We start from the raw sequence: 22,186 nt of genomic DNA on the forward strand, positions 1-22,186 counted from the left end.
TTAGATAGGCCACATGACTCACTCATGGTAGAGGCTTTGGGTGTTCGAGAAGAATTAAGCTGGCTAAAGAATCACTTTACATCAACACCTATTATTGTGGAGATTGACAACCTTTTGGTTAAACAAGCATTGAAGAAATTTTGCGGCACCAACTCTTATTTTGATGTTATTATTCATGATTATAAAGCACTCATGTGTGACTTTACTTCTATTTCTTTGTCTTTTGTCAAAAGATCAGCGAACCAGTGTGTCCATCTGTTAGCTCGGGCTTCGGTTTCTATGTCTGATGCTATGGAGTGGATACTAGATCGTCTATCTTTGATTCATGATGTACTCAACTTTGATTTGATTAATAATTGATCAGAATGCCTTTTTCAAAAATAAAATAAAATACATTGATGGTGATAGTTCAGGTAGGAAACAATTGATAGTTGAAATCGCAAAAAACTGATAGTTTAGGTGTGTTTTTGACCACTAACTCAAAAATTAATTCTAAGCAATATCTATCAAAAGCAAGGATTGAATGACAAGTGTCATCACGATAAAAATCACAATTTAAAAACACAAAATAAATAAATAAAAAACGGCAACTAGTTAAAAAAACTGCAAAGAGCAAATAATAATTAAAAAGCCACTTGGCAAGATAAAAAGAAACCGGATAAATTCAAGCCGCAAAAATCAGTTTTGAAGAGCGCAATTTTTTTGAAGAACCAGTTTTGTTTCTCAATTAACATAAACCTAATCGGAATCCAAGCCCTATGCTCTCTCACTTTCATCCAGGTTTTCCTACAAGTTTTCTTTGTTTCAGTAATTAGAATATGTGTCTTCCGCTCATTCAATGTTTTTCCATCTTTGTTTGGTGATCTTTCGTTATTTCATTGTAGTTGTTTGCTGGTAATTGGATTTGGTGGAGATATCATAGTTTATGTTCATGCATGTCACTAATTGTACCTAATTTCGTTTACCTTTTTTTTATATAGGAATTTGGTAAATTAACTCATTGCCTACAACTGGGCTTTTGAGAATTCAATCAATTTTTTCTTTTCTTCATATCGTAAGAACATTTTGTACATATCATTGAAATTTGTTTTGTTTTTCTCATTCCTCTGCTTCAGAAACTACTGGAGTGCATCTCTATTTATTTGAGTGGACGGAGCCCTGCGTGATCTTGATATAATGTTCTACAAGGTGGACATTTTGAGATTAAAGACAAAAATCCCTAAAACATTACCCGTTATGTGCTTTTCAAGATTTGACTCACCAAGAAGCCGTGATTCGATATATTAGTTAAAGCCTAATTGACTAACTATCACTTAATGACTTTTAGAAGATAACTGATCCAAAGGTTTATATATCACTATATGTGAGAGAAATTAAGCACAAACAATGTGCTATCTGCAGCCAAATATCCACCTAAAGTATAAAATCTTCACAATGAAATGAAGATAAAGAAGAATAATGGGATGAGTCATTGTAGGAAGAGATTGAAAAGAAAAGTGTTGATGCTAAATAAATTGGACTGCCAGAACATAAGCCTAAAAATATTGTGATTAAACAAAAGAAACTTCACCACAGATAAAACACCAGTACCAATTTCTTCAACTACCAATAAACAGCTCCTCTTCATTTGTTGCTTTATCAATTCCAATTTCAGATGCATTTCAGAGAATTCCAGTAAGATATAGCAAATTAAAAGGCTTGGAAAAGTTCATCTCTTAATATATTCTTTAGAGCTCAATATGATACTGCATATTGTCGACTCCTGATTTCATTTAAACATTTACTGCAGTTGACTTAGTGATGTATTAAAATGTGCATTATTCATATTATTCAGTCTGTACTTTCAGTTTCAGGCATTTGTATTTCGTTTGGGGGGTCGTCCGCATCATCTTTTTGCTCTTTTTCAGGTGATACCAAGAATATTTTCAGAAGCTACTAGAGTGTATCTCTATTATTTTTGCGGACGGAGCCCTTGTGTGATCTTGATAGGATGTTCTCAAAGGTGTTATTTTCTTTTGTCACCATTCTTTTTATCAATTTGATTTTATTATTGAGTGACAATTTCTTAATTATATTACTTTACTTTTTGTTATAGAAATGCAGAGAGGAGGACGAACAGGGGCATATATATTTTTGTTGCATTCCTCCCGTCTGGTATGTTTTATTCATATTTGGTTTTCCTCTTTCAACATGTTTTACTGGTGGACTCTGTACATGTATTTGGTTGTGTCTTCAAATGTCTTTATGGGAAGTTTCTGCTTAGTTGCAGAAGCTGCTAAATCATTTAACACACTAAATTTTCATCCGCAGCCAGGGGCGGATCCACTGTGGGTTCGCGGGAACCCACAAATTTTATCCGAACTTTGTATTTTGTGAAACCCTTCAAATATATAAGAAATATGAGCTGAGAACCCAGTAACAACAGACACTGCTAGCTGGGAACCCACAAGTTTCAAATCTTGGATCCGCCTCTATCCGCAGCAGAAAAAAAAAAGAAAAAGGAAGAACACTTTTACACTACCAAGGTGGGTTAGACAAAATTTCCAAAATAATTAAGCAATTTTCTATTCCAATTTTAACCCTTAAGGATTTTATTAGGTAAACATCTGTCATTTAACAATTCCAAAGATACATCATTGGCATTCACCAAAATCGGTTGACATGAAAACAAGTCCACCTATATGCCTTTGCTTATATCGACTAACTGAGATCAATTGTCACGCACCGAACCATGGCCTGGCCGTAACACGACACTCGGTGCCTGGCTGCATGTGACCAAACGAACCACATGGCTTGCTGAATCATCATGAGGCATACATGAGCGGAAATATAACGTGAAGTGCATGATGAGCCTTTATAAAACATAGTCAGTCATAATATTAAACATAAGTTTTGGTTAAGTCATGAATGCGGACAATATCATAAATGAGCCAAAACGGCTAACTAACTCTGGAAGTCTAACATAACACTTGTCTTGTCTATGAAACCTCTAACATGAGTCTGAAACACGTAACATAATTGCTGGGACAAGGCCCCTAGCATACCTTTAGATGCAAAACTAAATAAAGAAAGACAATGCCTAAACCCCGAATGAGATGGGGCTCACCAATTAGCTGGTACGTGCAGATCCTAATGAGCAGAGGCGTCGTCCTGTAAATCCATACCGGCACCATGAAATGCAGGCCCCCGGGCAATAAAAGGGGACGTCAGCACATTGAATGTATTGGTATGTAAAGCAACTGAAAGAGATAACATGGGACATGGAATAACATGATAAGAACTGAAATTGAAAACCTAGACATGAACATGAGCATGAGCACGGGTACATATATATTATATATATAACATAAGTAAAACATTATACGTAGGGAGAGCATTTCATAAACCGACTATGTGATATCACCACGTGGGTACGTGGAGTCTGGTACCCCGCCGGACCAGCAGAGCCCCCATACCTTGCCAGGGTATAAGGTGGTAACGTGCCTGATGGATCCATTCAATGTAAATTAGGGAATCGTTCTAACTGGGCGGAGCGATCCTTGTCCTATGGTGGCTATGTAGTTTCAGGCTATCTGAGCCTTCTTGGTAACTTGTGCAACTCCCCAAAACATAAACATGATATAGTTGGCTAAGAAGCCTGTGACTTTCGTGACATAACTTGTAAATAACTGGTAATCATGATTTCACAAAATAACTTGTAAACATGGTTTCATGAAATAACTTGTATTTAGCATGTATGTATCTCAAATCATGGCATGAAGATAATTATTTAATACAATTGCATGAAAACTTGTAGACATGTAGGATATTTATGTAATAAGCATTATTATTTAAAACATGCGTGCAAGAACTCATGGAACACGAGATATGGGTGTTCATGGATTACGGCCGGATTCTCAATAATCATAAAGAAATATTAAGAACTCAATGATGGAATTATAACAATTCATGCATAATATAATCATGAACATGGACGGTTATCATGAGCATCGTAAAGAATCATAATCTATGGATTATGAGGCGTGGGGAAGAATAATGATGTTCCCACACGTAGATAGTAACTCTACATACCTGGTAATGCTCCAAACTTGAATTAAAGATTTTAACGTTGAAGAAGGTTTCCAAAATCTTGAATTCTTGAACCTTGAGATGGGCTTTCTTGAAAAACCTAGTTTAGGAATGATGATTTCTTATTTAGATTACAAGGATATGTATTAGAATTGACTTGGAATAATTAGAGTAGGCTTACCTTGGTGTTCTTGATGATGGAAGAGGGTAGGAGGTCGTTCTAGGGCTTGAAGGAATGAAAAATAATGATTTGAACTGATATGGACGAATATATACTATTCTACAAAATTGAATTTTACGCCCAGCAAAATACTGGCCGTATTTTGAAAGACGGGCCGTATTTTGAAATACGGTCCGTATTCCGTGTGGGCTGCACTGCATCTCTTCAGTAAAATGGCTATAACTCTTTGCACAGATATCCGTTTGACCCTCATAATATACCGTTGGAAAGGTATTTCAAAGATCTACAACTTTCATCAAGAAAGTTTTCCCAAATTCCAATTAAGGGTTTAAACACGGACCGTATTTAACAATGTAACATCCAAATGCCAAATTCCAGAATGCTCAGAAATCTTTGGTACCAGTTTACGACTTCAAATACGGCCCCTATACTGAAATACGGTCACTGTTCATTGGCATAAACCCCCATCGTACAACTGAACAGGAAAATTCCAATTCCCACATTCTTTATCTGATTTTCTAAGTTTAGGATTATGGTCAAAGCTTAGGTTAAGGTACGAGGTGTTACAGTATCTCCCCCTTAGGTCATGGTTAAAAATATGGCTGGGCATGGCTTGAATACATGAATGTGAAGAAAACCTGACATGACATGAGACATGAAATGATGTGATTACATGAAAACATGGATACTGAAGCATGAGACATGAAACATGAGCGCTGGATACATGACATGAGCCGGAAACATGAGACATGACATAACATGGACTATGGGAATTTACCTTGGGCGTTCTCTGCTTACTCTTCGAACAAATAAGGGTATGTGGATTTCATATCCTCTTCCGCTTCCCATGTAGCCTCTTCAACTTTCTGACTCCTCCATAAGACTTTCACTGAGGCTACTTCCTTAGTTCTCAACTTGCGAACCTGACGGTCAAGAATGACTACGGGAATCTCCTCATAAATCAAACCGTCCTTAACTGTTATAGTATCAGCAGGAACAACCAACGATGGGTCTCCTACGCACTTCCTTAACATGGATACATGAAACACTGGATGTACAACAGCTAACTCTTGGGGCAACTCAAGTTCATAAGCTACTAGACCGACCTTTCGTGAAATTCTGTAAGGTCCAATATATCTGGGACTAAGCTTCCCATTCTTCCCAAATCTCATAACACCCTTCATAGGTGAGACTTTAAGGAACACCCAATCATCGACTTGAAACTCTAAGTCCCTTTGCCTCATATCTGTGTAAGAATTCTGGCGACTTCGAGCCATTTTCAAACGCTCTTGAATCAACTTGACTTTCTCCATTGCCTGATAGACCAAATCTGGCCCTAACAACCCTGCTTCACCAACTTCAAACCAACCAATTGGTGACTTACACCTTCGCCCATACAGAGCTTCAGATGGTGCCATCCCAATACTAGCATGATAACTGTTATTATAAGAAAACTCAATGAGAGGCAAGTGATCATCCCAATTACCTTTGAAATCCAAGACGCATGCTCTCAACATGTCCTCTAGAGTCTGAATAGTACGCTCTACCCGGCCGTCTGTCTGCGGATGAAAAGCTGTGCCGAGGTTTACCTTGGTACCCAATCATTTCTGAAAGGATTTCTAAAAGTTCTCTGTGAACTGAGCACCACAATCTGAAATAATGGACACTGGTGTCCTATGCAATCTGACAATTTCATTAACACACAGCTTGGCATAATCTTCTGCTGAATCCGTGGTCTTGACTGTCAAAAAGTGCACCGACTTAGTAAGCCGGTCAACGATCACCCAAATAGAGGCATGTCTCCTAGCTGAACAAGGTAGACCTGATACAAAATCCATATTGATCATTTCCTATTTCCAGACAGGAATATCAATATTCTGAGCCAAGCCACCAGGCCTCTGGTGTTTGGCTTTCACTTGCTGACAATTCAGACACTTAGCTACAAAATCTGCTACATGTTTCTTCATATCATTCCACCAATAAATCTCCTTAAGATCATGGTACATCTTAGTGGAACCTAGTTGAATGGAATACTTGGAGTTGTGAGCTTCTGACATGATTCGCTCTTTGAGCCCATCTACATCTGGAACACATAATCTGCCTCGATACCTAAGGTACCATCATCTCCCCCTTGTTCAAAAGCCGTTGTTTTATTTGTTTGAATCCCCTCCTTCGGAACAAGTAGGGATCCGTATATTGTTTCTCTTTAACTTCAATGACTAAAGAGGAAAGAGATCTATTCTGAACAACCACACTACCATCCTCGGAGTCCAAAAGTCGAACTCCAAGACTGGCCAAACGGTGAACTTCCCTGGACATCACTCTTTTATCTGAATCCACATGGGCTAAACTTCCCATGGAATTCCGACTAAGAGCATCAGCTACAATATTCGCTTTTCCCGGATGATAGAGGATATCCACATCATAATCTTTAAGAAATTCGAGCCATCTCCTTTGCCTAAGATTCAGCTTCTTTAGCTTGAAGATATATTGTAGGCTTTTATGATCGGTGAAAATATCGACATACACTCCATACAAATAATGACACCATATCTGCAAAAACTACAACTGCTAACTCTAGGTCATGAGTCGGATAATTCTTTTCGTGAACCTTGATCTGACGAGATGCATAAGCTACAACCTTACCATGCTGCATTAAGACACATCCGAGACCAACTCCTGAAGCATCACAATAAACTACGAACCCTTCAGTTCCCTCTAGCAGCGTCAAAACTGGAGCAGAAGTCAATCTCTTCTTCAACTCTTCAAAGCTTCGCTCACAAGCATCTGACCATTGGAACTTAACCTTCTTTTGAGTCAACTTAGTCAACGGAGCAGAGAGAGAAGAAAATCCTTCTACGAAGCGTCTATAATAGCCTGCCAGACCTAAGAAACTTCTTATATTAGAAACTGAGGTGGGTCTGGGCTAACTCCTTACGACATCAATCTTCTGAGAATCAACTTTAACACCTTCACCTGAGATCAGATGGCCTAAGAACGCCACTGACTTAAGCCAAAACTCACACTTTGAGAATTTTACAAAAAGTTCGCGATCTTTAAGAGTCTGCAACACTATTCTGAGATGTTCTGCATGATCACCCTTATTACAGGAATACACCAAAATATCATCAATGAAGATAATAACGAATAAGTCGAGATAAGGCTGGAAGACCCTGTTCATAAGATCCATAAAAGTAGCTGGCACATTTGTCAACCCAAATCACATAACAAGAAATTCAAAATGGCCATAACGGGTTCTGAAAGCGGTCTTCGGAATATCAACTTCCTTAACCTTTAACTGATGATAGCCTGATCTGAGGTCAATCTTGGAATAACATTGGGTGCCCTAAAGTTAGTCAAATAAGTCATCTATTCTAGGAAAAGGGTACCTGTTCTTAATGGTGACCTTGTTCAACTGACGGTAGTCTATACACATACGTAAGGAATCATCATTCTTTCGGACAAATAAGACTGGTGCACCCCAAGGTGAAACACTGGGGCAAATAAACCCTTTGTCAAGAAGATCTTTCAACTGGGCTTTTAACTCTTTTAACTCTGCTGGAGCCATTCTGTATGGTGGAATAGATATCGGCTGAGTATCGGGAAGTAGATCAATTCCAAATTCAATCCCCCTGTCAGGAGGGACTCCTGGAAGATCCTCGGAAAAGAACTCTGGAAATTTATTTACAACTGGGACGGACTGAAGAGTTGGATTCTGGGCATTTGAATCCTTGACTCGAACTAGGTGGTAGATATAACCCTTGGAAATCATTTTTCTGGCTTTTAGGTAAGAAATAAATCTACCCCTGGGTACTACTGAATTACCCTCCCATTCTATAACTGGCTCATTAAGAAACTCGAATTTGACAACTTTGGTTCTACAACATACTGTGGCATAACATGAAGCTAACCAATCCATAACCATGATCACATCAAAGTCTACAATTTCTAATTCCGCTAGGTCAGCTATGGTCCTGCAGTGATAGACTAAAACTGGGCAACCCCTATAAATACGTCTAGCTATGACTGATTCCCCAACTGGGGTGGACACCTCAAAGGGTTCATATAATTTTTCTGGTTCATTACCAAACTTTTTAGCAACAAAAGGGGTTACATAAGATAAAGTGGATCCTGGGTCAATAAGGGCATATACTTCAAAAGTGAAAACTGTGAGTGTACCTGTGACAACATCTGCTCTAGCCTCTGTATCCCGACGACCTGTCAATGCATACAAACGGTTCTGACCACTACCTATATTACCGGACCTTGCCGTGCCACGCCCCTGCTGGGCCTGATTATAACGAGGAGCTACTGAATTTATGGACTGCGTCACATTACCTTCGGTACCCTGTCTGGCTGATGGACAGTCCTTCTGAAAATGGCCCTTCTGACCACATCTAAAGCAGGCATCAGTACCCACACGACACTCACCTGAGTGTCTCTTGTTACACTTGTCGTATATCGGATGGGTATTAGTCGACTGACCCACACTAGCTTGAGAGTAAGAGCTTGATGGCCTGAAATTCTGCTTCTTATCATTAAAGAACTTGGGGACTGGGGCACTTGCTGTGGACGGAGCAGGTCCTGCTAACCTGTTCTTAAAGAATTTCCTGTTTCCGTTCCCGCTGAACTGTCCGGTAGACTTGACCCTCTTGTTGAACTCCTTGTCTTTCTCTTTCTGCAAGGCTTCCTCCTCCTTTAGCCTTGTCTCATTACCTTGTACGAAAGCAACCATCTTGGAGATGGTCATTCCCCCATTCTGTGCAGCAATATTGGCCCCATCATACAAATGGGAATTAAGTCCTCCAACAAGCCTCCTCACTCTTGCCCTCATATCCGGTACCATATGTGGAGCATGCTTAGCCAGACTGATAAATTCCAAATAGTAGTCCTCAACTGACCTGCCATTCTTCTTAAGCTTCAGAAATTGCTCAGCCTTAGCCTCTCTGACTTCTATTGGCATGAAGTGGTCCAGGAATACGCTTGTAAATTCATCCCATGTAGTGTCAAGTGCATCCTCACCTCGAGATCATTCCCAAGATTCATACCAAGTGTTAGCAATGCCCTGTAGCTGATACGATCCAAAAGTAGCTGCTTCAGTTTCTGTAACTGTCATAATCTTGAAGATCTTCTGGAGAGCATCAATGTAGTCCTGAGGGTCATCATCTTTCTTTGTTCCCGTAAAGACTGGGGGATTCATTCTGAGAAAGTCCTTAGTCTTAGAAGACTCTCCATTTCCTCCTGAACTTGACCCAGATTCCTGACGTTAGGCCTGAACTGCTACCAATTGTGTGAGCATGTTGATAACACTCCTAACATCCCAATCCGAATCACTAGGAGGTGTAATTGTAGGAGCGGTTGGGGCTGTTGTCTGAGTCGGAACGATCTCTTCGCGAGTTGCTTCTGCAGTAGCCTCCTGGCTGGTGGCTGTGACCTTTCTGGTGTATTTCCTTTTCACAGGCATTTTCTGAAAATACGTACACACACGAATTAGAGAGGCATCCTAAAAGTACTGCTCTAACTGCACGATCTAGAGTATGAAGGAAATGAGACAAATCCTAAATGTCTTGGTGGTCAACTGTTTATATGTATGGGGCCCTCATACATATAAAAGTAACCCCACTGGACATGGTTTCATAGACTCTCCAAAGACACTTGAACCTAGGCTCTGATACCAAGCATTGTCATGCCCTGAACCATGGCCTGGGCGTAACACGGCACTCGGTGCCTGACTGCATGTGACCGAGCGAACCACATGGCTTACTAAGGCATACATGAGCGGAAATATAACGTGAAGTGCATGATGAGCCTTTATAAAACATAGTAAGTCATAATATTAAACATAAGTACTTGGTTAAGTCATGAATGCAGACAATATCATAAATGAGCCAAAACGGCTAACTAACTCTGGAAGTCTAACATGACACTTGTCTTGTCTATGAAACCTCTAACATGAGTCTGAAACACGTAACATAATTGCTGGGACAAGGCCCCTAACATACCTTTAGATGCAAAACTAAATAAAGAAAGACAATGCCTAAACCCCGAATGAGAAGGGGCTCACCAATTAGTTGGTACGTGCAGATCCTAATGAGCAGAGGCGTCGTCCTGTAAATCCGTACCTGCATCGTGAAATGCAGGCCCCCGGGCAATAAAAGGGGACGTCAGCACATTGAATGTACTGGTATGTAAAGCAACTGAAAGAGATAACATGGGACATGGAATAACATGATAAGAACTGAAACTGAAAACCTGGACATGAACATGAGCATAAGCATGGGTACATATATATATATATATATATATATATATATATATATATAACATAAGTAAACATGATAAGTAGAGAGAGCATTTCATAAACCGACTATGTGATATCACCACGTAGGTACGTGGGTACGTGGAGTCTGGTACCTCGCCGGACCAGCAGAGCCCCCATACCTTGCCAGGGTATAAGGTGGTAACGTGCCTGATGGATCCATTCAGTGTAAATTAAGGAATCGTCCTAACTGGGAGGAGCGATCCTTGTCCCACGGTGGCTACGTAGTTTCAGGCTATTTGAGCCTTCTCGGTAACTTGTGCAACTCCAAAAAACATGAACATGATATAGTTGGCTAAGAAACCCGTGACTTTCGTGACATAACTTGTAAATAACTTGTAATCATGATTTCACGAAATAACTTGTAAAAATGGTTTCATGAAATAACTTGTATTTAGCATGTATGTATCTTGAATCATGGCATGAAGATAATTATATAATACAATTGCATGAAAACTTGTAGACATGTAGGATATTTATGAAATAAACATTTTTATTTAAAACATGCATGCAAGAACCCATGGAATACGAGATATGGGTGTTCATGGATTACGGCCGGATTCTCAATAATCATAAAGAAATATTAAGAACTCAATGATGGAATTATAACAATTCATACATAATATAATCATGGACATGGATCTAGGATTATCATGATCATGGTATAGAAACCCTAGTTTTCATAAAGAATCATAATCTATGGATTATGAGGCGTGGGGAAGAACAATGATGTTCCTACACGTAGATAGTAACTCTACATACCTGGTAATGCTCCAAACTTGAATTAAAGATTTTAACTTTGAAGAAGATTTCCAAAATCTTGAATTCTTGAACCTTGAGATGGGTTTTCTTGAAAACCCTAGTTTAGGAATGATGATTTCTTGTTTAGATTACAAGGATATGTATTAGAATTGACTTGAAATAATTAGAGTAGGCTTACCTTGGTGTTCTTGATGATGGAAGAGGGTAAGATGTCGTTCTAGGGCTTGAAGGAATGAAAAATAATGATTTGAACTGATATGGACGAATATATACTGTTCTGGAAAATTGAATTTTACGCCCAGCAAAATACTGGCCATATTTTGAAAGACGGACCGTATTTTGAAATACGGTCCGTATTTCGTGTGGACTGCACTGCGTCTCTTCAGTAAAATGGTCATAACGCTTTGCAAAGATGTCCGTTTGACCCCAATATACCGTTGGAAAGGTATTTCAAAGATCTACAACTTTCATTAAGGAAGTTTTCCCAAATTCCAAATATGTTTTGAAACACGGTCCGTATTTTGAAATACAGTCCGTATTTAACAATGTAACATCCAAATGCCAAATTGCAGAATGCTTAGAAATATTTGGTACCATTTTACGACTTGAAATACGGCCCGTATACTTAAATACGGTCACTGTTCATGGGCGTAAACCCCCATCTTACAACTGAACTGGGAAATTCCAATTCCTACATTCTTTATCTGATTTTCTAAGTCTAGGATCATGGTCCAAGCTTAGGTTAAAGGTATGAGGTGTTACGTCAATATTAGTAATATTTATCTTCATAAATAGAGATGTATTATCTTAAGAAGTTGATATTTGTTTATCTTTTGATTCAAGTGATGTACACTGCTAAAATTAATTGTTGTTTGTTTCTCTTATATGAGTTCTCTGTAGTATAATACTCTCATGTGGGGAAAAAGTAAATGGAGGAGAAAGTTCGCAAAATGGAAAAAAGGTAGAGGGAGAACAGTAAACATATCATGAATCCTCTGTTCCTTGGAGTTGCATTTTGCATATTCTAATTTAACATTTGTTGGTGATTAGGAAGTGGATCTTTGAGCTTTTCTTTTTGGCAGTATGAGTTTCTAGACAGTTTGTATATACCAATTTAAAAATGTGAAAGAACCAACATTCTTTGCCATATCCTTTGTGTTCGATAATATTGTTTAAAGAAGAAAGAAAAAAATATGGCCATCACAAGGTGCGAGTAATGGGTATATAAGGACTGATAATAGAAATAATTGAGGGGTACATTTTGATGATCTGTTGCATCCTATATATTACTTTATAATTTTTATGTCGAAGTTGTTGGTTTGAGTTAATACCATAATTTGTGGTGGTATTTCTTATGATGTCAATGACAGTTCTGACTATACATAAATTAAATCTTTATCTTATCAAAAAAATATAAAACTTAAAAGAATCATTGTTATTGTAGAAATTCTAACGGAGAAGGTTCTTGAAGGTAATTGAGAGGTATATTTTGATGATCTGTTGCATCTTATATATTATTTATTTTTGTGTCGAAGTTGTTGGTTCGTGTTAGTACCAACCTGATTTGCTTAGGTTCATGATGTATTAATTTTCTATGTTTTAGGTGAGAAAAACAAAGAAAAGCTATTCATGAAATGAATGAAGAATATAAAGCTCCATTTCAAGATCAACATCCAAGATAGGGATTTCAACAGCAAAAGAGCACTTGAGCAACTAAAAATAGTGAATTCACACAAAAAAGATCTGCAAAGATACCAAATAAGTGGCTAATTTGGGAATGTATAGACCTATAGCACCTGTTCTTACATTTTGTAAAGAATACCCCATTTGAACTGTTGGACTCTCTATTTGAAGTGCTGGAATTCTATTTTAACTATTAGGGCTCATTTAAATTAATTGTTGTGCTAAAAGACAATTGTAAGACTCGATACTGTACTTGGGGTTACTGTTAACGCAGAGGATAAGATAAGGGTTAATAGTTTTGGGATCAAAGCCAGTCATTTTTTATAATGCTATGGCCATTTTCTCCTCCCAAGCCAAATAAATATAATTGTACTTCTTTATATGGCACATTTGATATTTGCTCTGAGAAAAACGTACGTAAGGAATTCAGTCTACACTTCTGGATTTTGTGCATCACATGAGGCTGGAGATGTTGTCAGTGCATCGATAGGTTATACATGCAATTGGAAAGATAAACTTCTTATGTGTAGGATATTAGGATTTTTGAAAAAACAAAAACCCTTTATTTAGAGCATATTAGGATTTTGAAAGATTACACCATCGTTTCAAACACTTTCTTGAAGTAAATAAGACCATATCAGTCTTCGAGGCGAACTTTGTCACATTTGAGATAAAAAGATGTATATGCAATTTTCATGCCAAAGTTTAAAAAAAGATCGCGTAATTAAAGCCTCAAATTATAGAAAATCCAAAAACATTTCAAAACCTTATAATCAATTTCTTTTTGCATTTAGATTAGCCCAAGAGAATTTTAGATGATTAAAAAATTATTGAATTGTGCATGAAGGTTGATAGTAGCATCATTATCGAGCTAAGTAAAATACTCCTAACCAACTTATATTTTGGTCGTAATAGATTATGCTACTTTTGGTTGAACAAAATGTAGCAGTAGCAATATATTTTTTTACAATATTATGATGGTATTGAGAAAATTATATTAAACAGATTGTGTAGGAAGTGTTTTTCGAAGGAAATATTTTACAACATTATGATGGGATCGTGTATCAATTCAATTATAATTGACTATCAATTGTGGTACATTCTCATTTCAAAAAAAAAAAAAAAAAAAAAAAAACTAAAATATCTAAGATTACTTGACATTAAGCTACTTGGTCAGTAAGTAATGAATAAAACACAGCGATAAGGATTACAGATAAATCTACCTTCCTCAAGCTGCTATAAAAAGTTTCTTTCTAAGTTGTATTGTTTTAAATTGAAAGATGATAGTGTTATTCTTTACTGTAGTATTTTTGAATTGATATGAAATTACTCTATGTTACTATATACCCATATTCCTTTTTGTTGGCCGCAAAATTCAATCTTCTATCAGGTTGCACTATTTCACAAAAGAATATTAATTTAATGCAACTTTTGTTATGATTATTCTTTCCTCTCATATTTATATATTGGTTTGTTTTCCATAAGTAATAACTATTATAACCTGTTGACGTGTTAAATATGCTAACGTTATTTCATGTAATGAGTACAATTTTACAACAAGTTAAATCTTGAAATTGTTCAATAAACCTGTACCATTACTATATTTAGCAAATAACATTTTCCATATAAACCTGTACAATTATAGGAATCTTTCATACTCCTTTATGTCTACCGTATTTTCAAGTAACATTTTCTTATTATTTTTTATATTTAGAATTCGGTATGGATACTAGTACCAATAATGACCAAAAATGCTACTATCCCAACTTTTTATTTGTGGAATAGTATTTATGGAATCCAAAAGGCTGGAAAAAATTATAAAAATTCCTTTACCGGAAATCGAACCCGGTTCTCCTGAGTGAAAGCTAGATATCATAACCGCTGGACAATAATGGATTACTGAGCATATGATGCCATGTTATTTTACTTATTATTTCTTCTCCACCAGTGTTATCAGAAAAAGAAAAGAGTTAAATTACTCTTAGAAGAACCACATATACTTCATTATGAAAATACTATTCTTTCCAAGGAGTTGAAGAAATTGAGCATCATGTTACAGACAGGGTACATTTTTTGCAGGTGTTAAAGACAGGGAATTTACCTCCATTATGAGGATGTTTTTCCCTCAAAACATCAACATTTTCGGAATCCTTAATGAAGTCAGACATTGTATCTCCTGTAAAAGCAATTTCAAGTGTTGCCGTTGTGTATGTGATCTGTCAAAAGTCCAAAGCCAGTCTTTGTCATACATAAGACTAGGACCTCCAGTTCATTCAAAAGACTCATCATCTTCAGAATATGGTCCTTAACCGATGACCCTTCAACCATCTTGGTGTTCAAAAGAGCTTTCATGGTTGTTTGTTTAGCCGCACATGACTCTTGTCTCCAAGCATCTATTGACATTAGCCTCCAGTCCAGCTTTCTAAAAAATAGACAAGCGACTGATAACGCTATTATCGTCCAAGAAATCGTGTCACACTTTGGGAAAAGGAAAGGAAAACACGCTAACATGATTTTAAAAGTGGATCTCGAAAAAGCCACTACAAAAAATAAAAAAAATAAAAAAAATAGGTAATTTGCGGAGGTTGAAAATTGTAATTTACGGAGGTTTTAGCCTCCGCTAGTTACTAAAGAGGCTAAAACCTCCGCGAATTGCAACTTTCAACCTCCGCAAATTACTTTTTTTTTTTGTAGTGAGCGTTTTACCATGGAATGGTCTTTTGTAAGAAACACCCTTCTATACTTCAATTTCCCTCCAAACATAATAAACCTTATAATGTCTTGCATCACGACTAGTAGTGTAGCAATTCTGGTAAATGGAAACCGAACTGAACACTTTGAACCATCGCGAGATATTATGCAAGGTGACCCGGCCCTTTATCACCATATATTTTCATACTTAGTATGGAAATGTTGTCGAGGAAGATTGAGTCTGAGGTACACAAAATAAATTGGAAACCGATCAAAATCTCTCACAAAGGTCTTATATATCTCATCTTTTCTTCGCAGATGACCTAACATTAATGGCTCGTGCTAATGAATCCAACTGCCAAAACATCAAAAAAAATCTTGGAAGAATTCAGTAAAGAATCAGGTCAAACACTAACTATTCAAAATCTAAAATAATTTTTTCAAAGAACTGTCCAGATAATACTAAGATACACCTATCAAAGAGCATGCAAATCAGAGTTGGGAAAGAATTTGGAAAGCATCTAGGATTTCCAATCTTCTATACAAAACCAACCAAGAGAGACTACCAGTTCATAATATGTCACGTGTAATCTAAACTAGCAGGATGGAAGACAAAATTCCTAAATATTGCGGGACAAACTGCAAAAGCATGCCTGAACAATATTCCAACCCATGGTATGCAATATATGAACCTGCCTGGTAACGTCACTAAAATAATGATCATATTCAGAGGAATTTTATATGGGGATCAATGGATTCCAAAAGGAAATTGCATCTTATAAATTGGGATTCTCTCACAAAGGATAAAAATCAGGGTGGTATTAGTGCACAACATACTAGAACCAAAAACTTAGCTCTCCTAACAAAACTAATCTATCCAACAGAAATTTTTAAAAAATAGATTCATCTTAAACCTAAGCAACTTATTATGCTAAAAGCGAATTTCAACACCTTTGATTTGATTCCTTTAGCTTCTTTTGCATGAGGGCCCTCGAAAGGTATGAATTTATTCCCACCCATGTATGGCAACTTTAGGAATCTCAACTCCGTCCTCCTCTGGTAGTTCTCAAGTATACAACACATAGTCCTCTCTGTCGCGGTAAGGGCAGAGTTCAATAAATGCACGTACTTCTTCGCTTGCTCATTTTCTCCAAACCGAATTTCCAATATCCTCGACTGATAATCTGTGAAGTTTGAGCAGGACACAAGTTCTCTATATGTGGATGATGCAGGCCAGGCACCACCCATCGAGATCGTACTTCTTTGCTGCTGCATCATTCAGTGCGCCAGAAACGATAGCCACAATTTGGTAAGGAAGCTTTAGTTGCTGAAAGAATTCCTCAGAGTTTTTTATTATTTCCTCATGCATGTCCCAGGAGTCGTCGCCATTTGGACTGATCAAACAAAACTGTTCGACTTTCTCAAATTGGTGGACTTTTTCCACCAGTGTCCCGGCCATGCTTACCTGCTTCGTTGCGGAAGCAAGTAGAATCCAACATACCTTAACTGTAGCTGTGAAGGATGAATCCATTCATCCGAATGATAAGAACAACATAGGTTGTTCAGCTGCAATCAGATAAGCACACTTCATCAACGAGATCAACATGATTTTTAAGACCCTTCTCAGTCCGCTTCTTTCCCCATGATCGCACTATCACATTATTCGCCTCATCATTACTAACTGGCACTGAATCGTGCACAAGGTTACCAATGAGTTCCAGCTTTGAGTACAAAGCAGCTCGAGCCTCAAGTACTTCTGCCTCATTCTTTGCAATTAGTTGCTTGTTCGCTACAGTGTCCTTGATTTTTTGACTTGCATCCTCCCGGCAGTTTTGAGCCTGGCAACTTCTTTCTTGATCTTGTTTTTCCGCAGATTATGAAGCTCAAACTGGAGCTGACGCCATTCTTTGTCGAGTTGAATGACCTGACCGATCAACGAGATCAACGTCAGCAAATCGACGATGTTGAGATTCACCAATAATTTTGGGATTGTGTCCCTTGTCTTCTCCGAAGAGATTTATGTCCAACATCTTAGATGCTAGTATATTAGGCGGTGGTGGAGAGTTTATGTTTTTGCTACAAGAATAGTCTCTTTCTTTGATGGAAGAACCTATATTTATAGCACATGTAATTTTTGCTAGGTAAGTTTTTATCGGGTTGAGCTTTCTATCCCAACAAGAAACAGTTTTTCATCTATATTTATAGCACATGATTTTGCTAGGTAAATAATGGATGCAACTCCTCTCCGGTACCAAATCTGTCAAGTTTGTCCAGTGCCCTTCTAATATTAATACGCCTGTTACTTTAGAGATCTAAGAGTCTAGATAATTTAATTAAAATAACCCCTAAATCATGGTTAAAACAGAAGTGGCTCTTTGGATGATTACAGCTTCCGAAAATAGTGTCGTATCTTCAATTCGGAATTGGAAAAAAGATTGTGCTACCATGGATAGAATTCATTTGAGAGGGAAACAATGCAACAATCAACAAACACTGAAGATCAAATCATATACTAGGTATAACTACAACAAAAGATCGCAACGGCAAAGAAAATTAGTTGATGAGAAAATTTTCTCTGGAGAATAAGTGGTAGCTCCAAATTGATCAAAACAGGTTCTTCTTACACTATTTTTATTGCTTCAAATTGTGATTCTTATAGTGGAAACTGCTAATATGAAAAAATGTCTATAATGTGTTTGATAAAATAGTAAGAAATTGAGATCCTTAAAGCACATCTTTAATTGAATAAAGCTCACAAACTATTCCACATAAATTTGATTAACCTGTTTCTGTTAACCTGTTGACGTAAACAAACTTAACTGTCACGCCCCGAACCATGGCCTAGACGTAACACGGCACTCGGTGCCTGACTGCATGTGACCGAGCGAACCACATGGCTTGCTGAATCAGCATAATACATAACATAAGCGGAATATAACGTGAATGCATGATGAGCCTTTATAAAACATGGTAAGTCACAATACTAAATAAAATACTTGATTAAACATGAGTGAACCAAAATGGTTATACGACTCCAAATGTTTGACATGACATAGCTGACTTGTCTAGTCTATGAAACCTCTATCATGAGTCTGTCTGGAAAACATACTTACTGGGACAAGGCCCCCAGCATACCTCAGATGCATAACTAATCATAAACAAAAATTAACTAAACCCCGAATGAGATGGGGCTCACCAATAAGCTGATACGTGCAGATCCTAATGAGCAGAGGCGTCGTCCTGTAAGTTCGTACCTGCATCGTGAAATGCAGGCCCCCGGGCAATAAAAAGGGGACGTCAGCACATTGAATGTACTGGTATGTATAGCAACTGAAAGAAATAACATGGGACATGGAATAACATGATGAGAACTGAAACTGCAAACCTGGACATGAACATGAGTGCATACATATACATATAAAAACACGGTAAAAATATCATAAGTAGGGAGAGCAATAACTTATAACCGATCCATGGTCTGGTGGTTGCGTCCCGCCAGCAGAACACTCAGTCCTTGCCAGGGAACATGAGATTTAATAAAATATGAAAGGATCCAGTCATTATGAGAGATCGTCCGGGACATGGGTGGAGCGATCCTCATCCTACGGTGGCTACGTAGTTTCAGGCTATCTGAAGCCCTCCTCGGTAATTAATGCAACTCCCAAAACATGAACATGAAAATAGTGGCACTTGCTGCCCATGGTATATCATGAATCATAACTTGCTTGTACATGGTTTCATAAAATAACTTGTCATAATCTTGCAAAAACATGTTTTTCGTTCATGAGTAATAACAATAGTTCGAAATCATATATATATATATATATATATATATATACTTGTCTTGAAAACATGCTTGTAACTTGCTAGATGAAATCATAAAGTTTCATATAAACATAATGAGAACGCATGAGGAAGAATTCATGATTCACGGATTTAGCTAGGATTCCTAATAACCGTAATGGAAGATTAGGAATACAATAACGAATAAGGATACAAACTCCATGTACATAAATACATAATTACGGGCTACCAATATTTAGGTTTAATGCCCTAGGATTTGAACTTCATGGATTTTACGAAACGGATCATGGGGAAGAATGTAGAGATTCCCACATGTGGATGGAAGTTCTACTTACCTTAACCTCCGCCTTTGAGCGTATCACAATGTACTTCAACCCTTTCAACTTCAATCTATAGCAATACAAGTCATAGGGATTCTATATTAGCAATCATATCCATATTTTGTTCATCTAAGCATTTTATCAAACACTTGGTGGGCATGAAGCTCCACAACCTTCATTAATGGTGATTTCTTCACCCAATTCCCATTCTATTACTTCTAGGTGATTCTACAATCTTAATTAGATGTAACTAACATCATCCTTCATCACCCATATGAATACAACAATCCCAAGTCAACAATCCAAAACTCTAGCATTGTTCATATAATCCTCTTTATCAAACCCATTTACTATTCTCCCAAGAACTCATCAATTCACAACTATAAATGTTCAGAGAGTAGAAACATTACCTTTTCGAAGTCCAATCCTCTTGAGTTCGGGTTCTAGGGTTTTCACCTCCAACTATAATGTTCCAATCATAACTCTATAGATTAGAAGGGTTTACTCAAGTTAGAACGGGATTAGGGACTTGGATTCAATCTAGAATCATGATAGAAACTTACCTTGGAAGATCTTGAGATTTGGGACTTGTTCTCTATGAGTTTAGAGAGTATTTTCGTGAATGGGGAGGCTGGGGAAATAACCCCAAGTCCTAAATATAGCTTAAAACGCGTAAACCCGACTTTTGACCCGAAAACGTACTTAACGGACCAAACGACGGTTCAAACGACGAACCGTCGATCAGATCGACGGAGCGTCGATCTGCTCCGTCGAATTGGTCAAATTTCCAGTGAGCAATGCACAATCGACGGTTCAAAGGACGAACCGTCGATCAGATCGACGGAGCGTCGATCTGCTCCGTCGAATTGGTCAAATTTCCAGTGAACAATGCACAATCGACGGTTCAAAGGACGAACCGTCGATCTTCCCGTCGAAGTCACCCATTTTCCAGCGAAGACAGGCTTCAGTAAAATGGGCATAACTCTTTGCAAAGATGTCCGTTTGACCTCCATAATATACCGTTGGAAAGCTATTTCAAAGGGCTACAACTTTAATCAAGGATGTTTTCCCAAATTCCAAATTAATAATGGGGTTATAATCGTTGGAAGTATGACCTTCTATAAACTCTCTTGCAAACATGCTCCGTAGAGTGATTTTCAACTTTGCTTTGCCCAAAGACATTTCTTATGACTTAATTGGTTTTCAAAACACTTCCTATAATCCTCATATTGGTTCCATTATATTATCATCTTATGAGTCAAACTTTCGTCCGAAGTTACGAGGTGTTACATTAACCAACAATATTTACCACAAAGTTAATTAATGAATTTTTTTATTATGAAAATAATTCCTTATTTCCTTTCTATTCGAATTATTGTTACCATAATATCTACGTCAAAAGCTCTCCTCAAACTAGGTTCCCAGTATTTAATTCTTTTGTTTTTCTGATAACGCTAGTTGGGAAGGAGAAAAAGAATGCCCTAATGCGATCAGCAATCCGTTATCGTCCAGCGGTTAGGATATCTGGCTTTCACCCCGGAGACCTGGGTTCGATTCCCGGTAACGGAATTTTGTATGTTTTTCAGCCTTTTCGATTTCACAAATAATTTGCCTTGTGAACATTACAAATAATTTAAGTTTTTCTTTGTAATTTCGTAGACAAGTTTCAGAACAAAGCAATCGTTTTAACCCACTGTTCAGCTTGCTATCAATTGGTTGTAAGCTTCTCTCTCCATTTACAAATATTTGATTGTGAACGCGGTTATTATAGGAACACATAAACTTTGAATCCTGGATCCGTTTATTTATTTTTCCACCTTGGTGGTCTTTTTATTCCCTCATTTGTTTGGCTGCTAAATTTGGTTTAAATTGGTGCATTCAACATGAAGTAACATAATGTTTCTTTGATTGGACTCTATGTTGATCACTAATCTCATCAAGCAAGGTCAGTCTAACAATTTCTTCCTGAAGCCTATTGTAGATGACATCAAGAAGATGGTGAAGGATGAAAATGCTGAAGTGTCTCACTGTTATAGAGAAACAAATCAGGTCACAGATGGTTTGGCAAAGCTGGCAACTACACTAAACGAGTCTAAATTCATCAACCAGTACCACGATTTGCCCCAAGACTCTCAAGGCCCTTATCACCTTGACAAATGGCAGATGCCAAGTTTCAGGATCCGCTGTGACAAAGGAAACGTCTGTGTTAGCAAAGCTCAGTGTTTCCTTTTATTTGTATAGCCAACTGGAAAGTGTATCAGACAACAAGAATTCGAGCAATAATATAACGAAAAAGAAGAACAAACAATTTTAACGAAGAAATCCTCAAGAGGAAGAAATCACCATCATCGCCACTCT

At 37.6% G+C, this 22,186-nt stretch overlaps 1 long non-coding RNA gene, 1 other non-coding gene and 1 pseudogene across 3 annotated transcripts; 2 read left to right on the forward strand and 1 right to left on the reverse strand.

Moving 5' to 3' along the window:
• Positions 1-647: 647 nt before the first annotated feature.
• LOC132618478 (uncharacterized) lies at positions 648-13,358 on the forward strand. 2 transcript variants are annotated; one of them, XR_009574141.1, is made up of 5 exons: positions 648-780; positions 1,908-2,002; positions 2,096-2,154; positions 12,775-12,812; positions 12,934-13,358. It is a non-coding gene; the product is annotated as an uncharacterized LOC132618478 (long non-coding RNA). The 2 variants fall into 2 exon arrangements; XR_009574140.1 differs by lacking the exon at positions 12,775-12,812 and having other exon boundaries at positions 12,934-13,354.
• Positions 13,359-16,607: 3,249 nt separating this feature from the next.
• Positions 16,608-17,734, reverse strand: LOC132620112 (serine--tRNA ligase-like; annotated as a pseudogene).
• Positions 17,735-21,325: 3,591 nt separating this feature from the next.
• Positions 21,326-21,397, forward strand: TRNAE-UUC (transfer RNA glutamic acid (anticodon UUC)). The gene has a single exon. It is a non-coding gene; the product is annotated as a tRNA-Glu (tRNA).
• The last annotated feature ends 789 nt before the right edge of the window (positions 21,398-22,186 follow it).

This window comes from Lycium barbarum, chromosome 11 (genome assembly GCF_019175385.1).
Source record: "Lycium barbarum isolate Lr01 chromosome 11, ASM1917538v2, whole genome shotgun sequence".
In the NCBI taxonomy this organism is placed as follows: Eukaryota; Viridiplantae; Streptophyta; class Magnoliopsida; order Solanales; family Solanaceae; genus Lycium; species Lycium barbarum.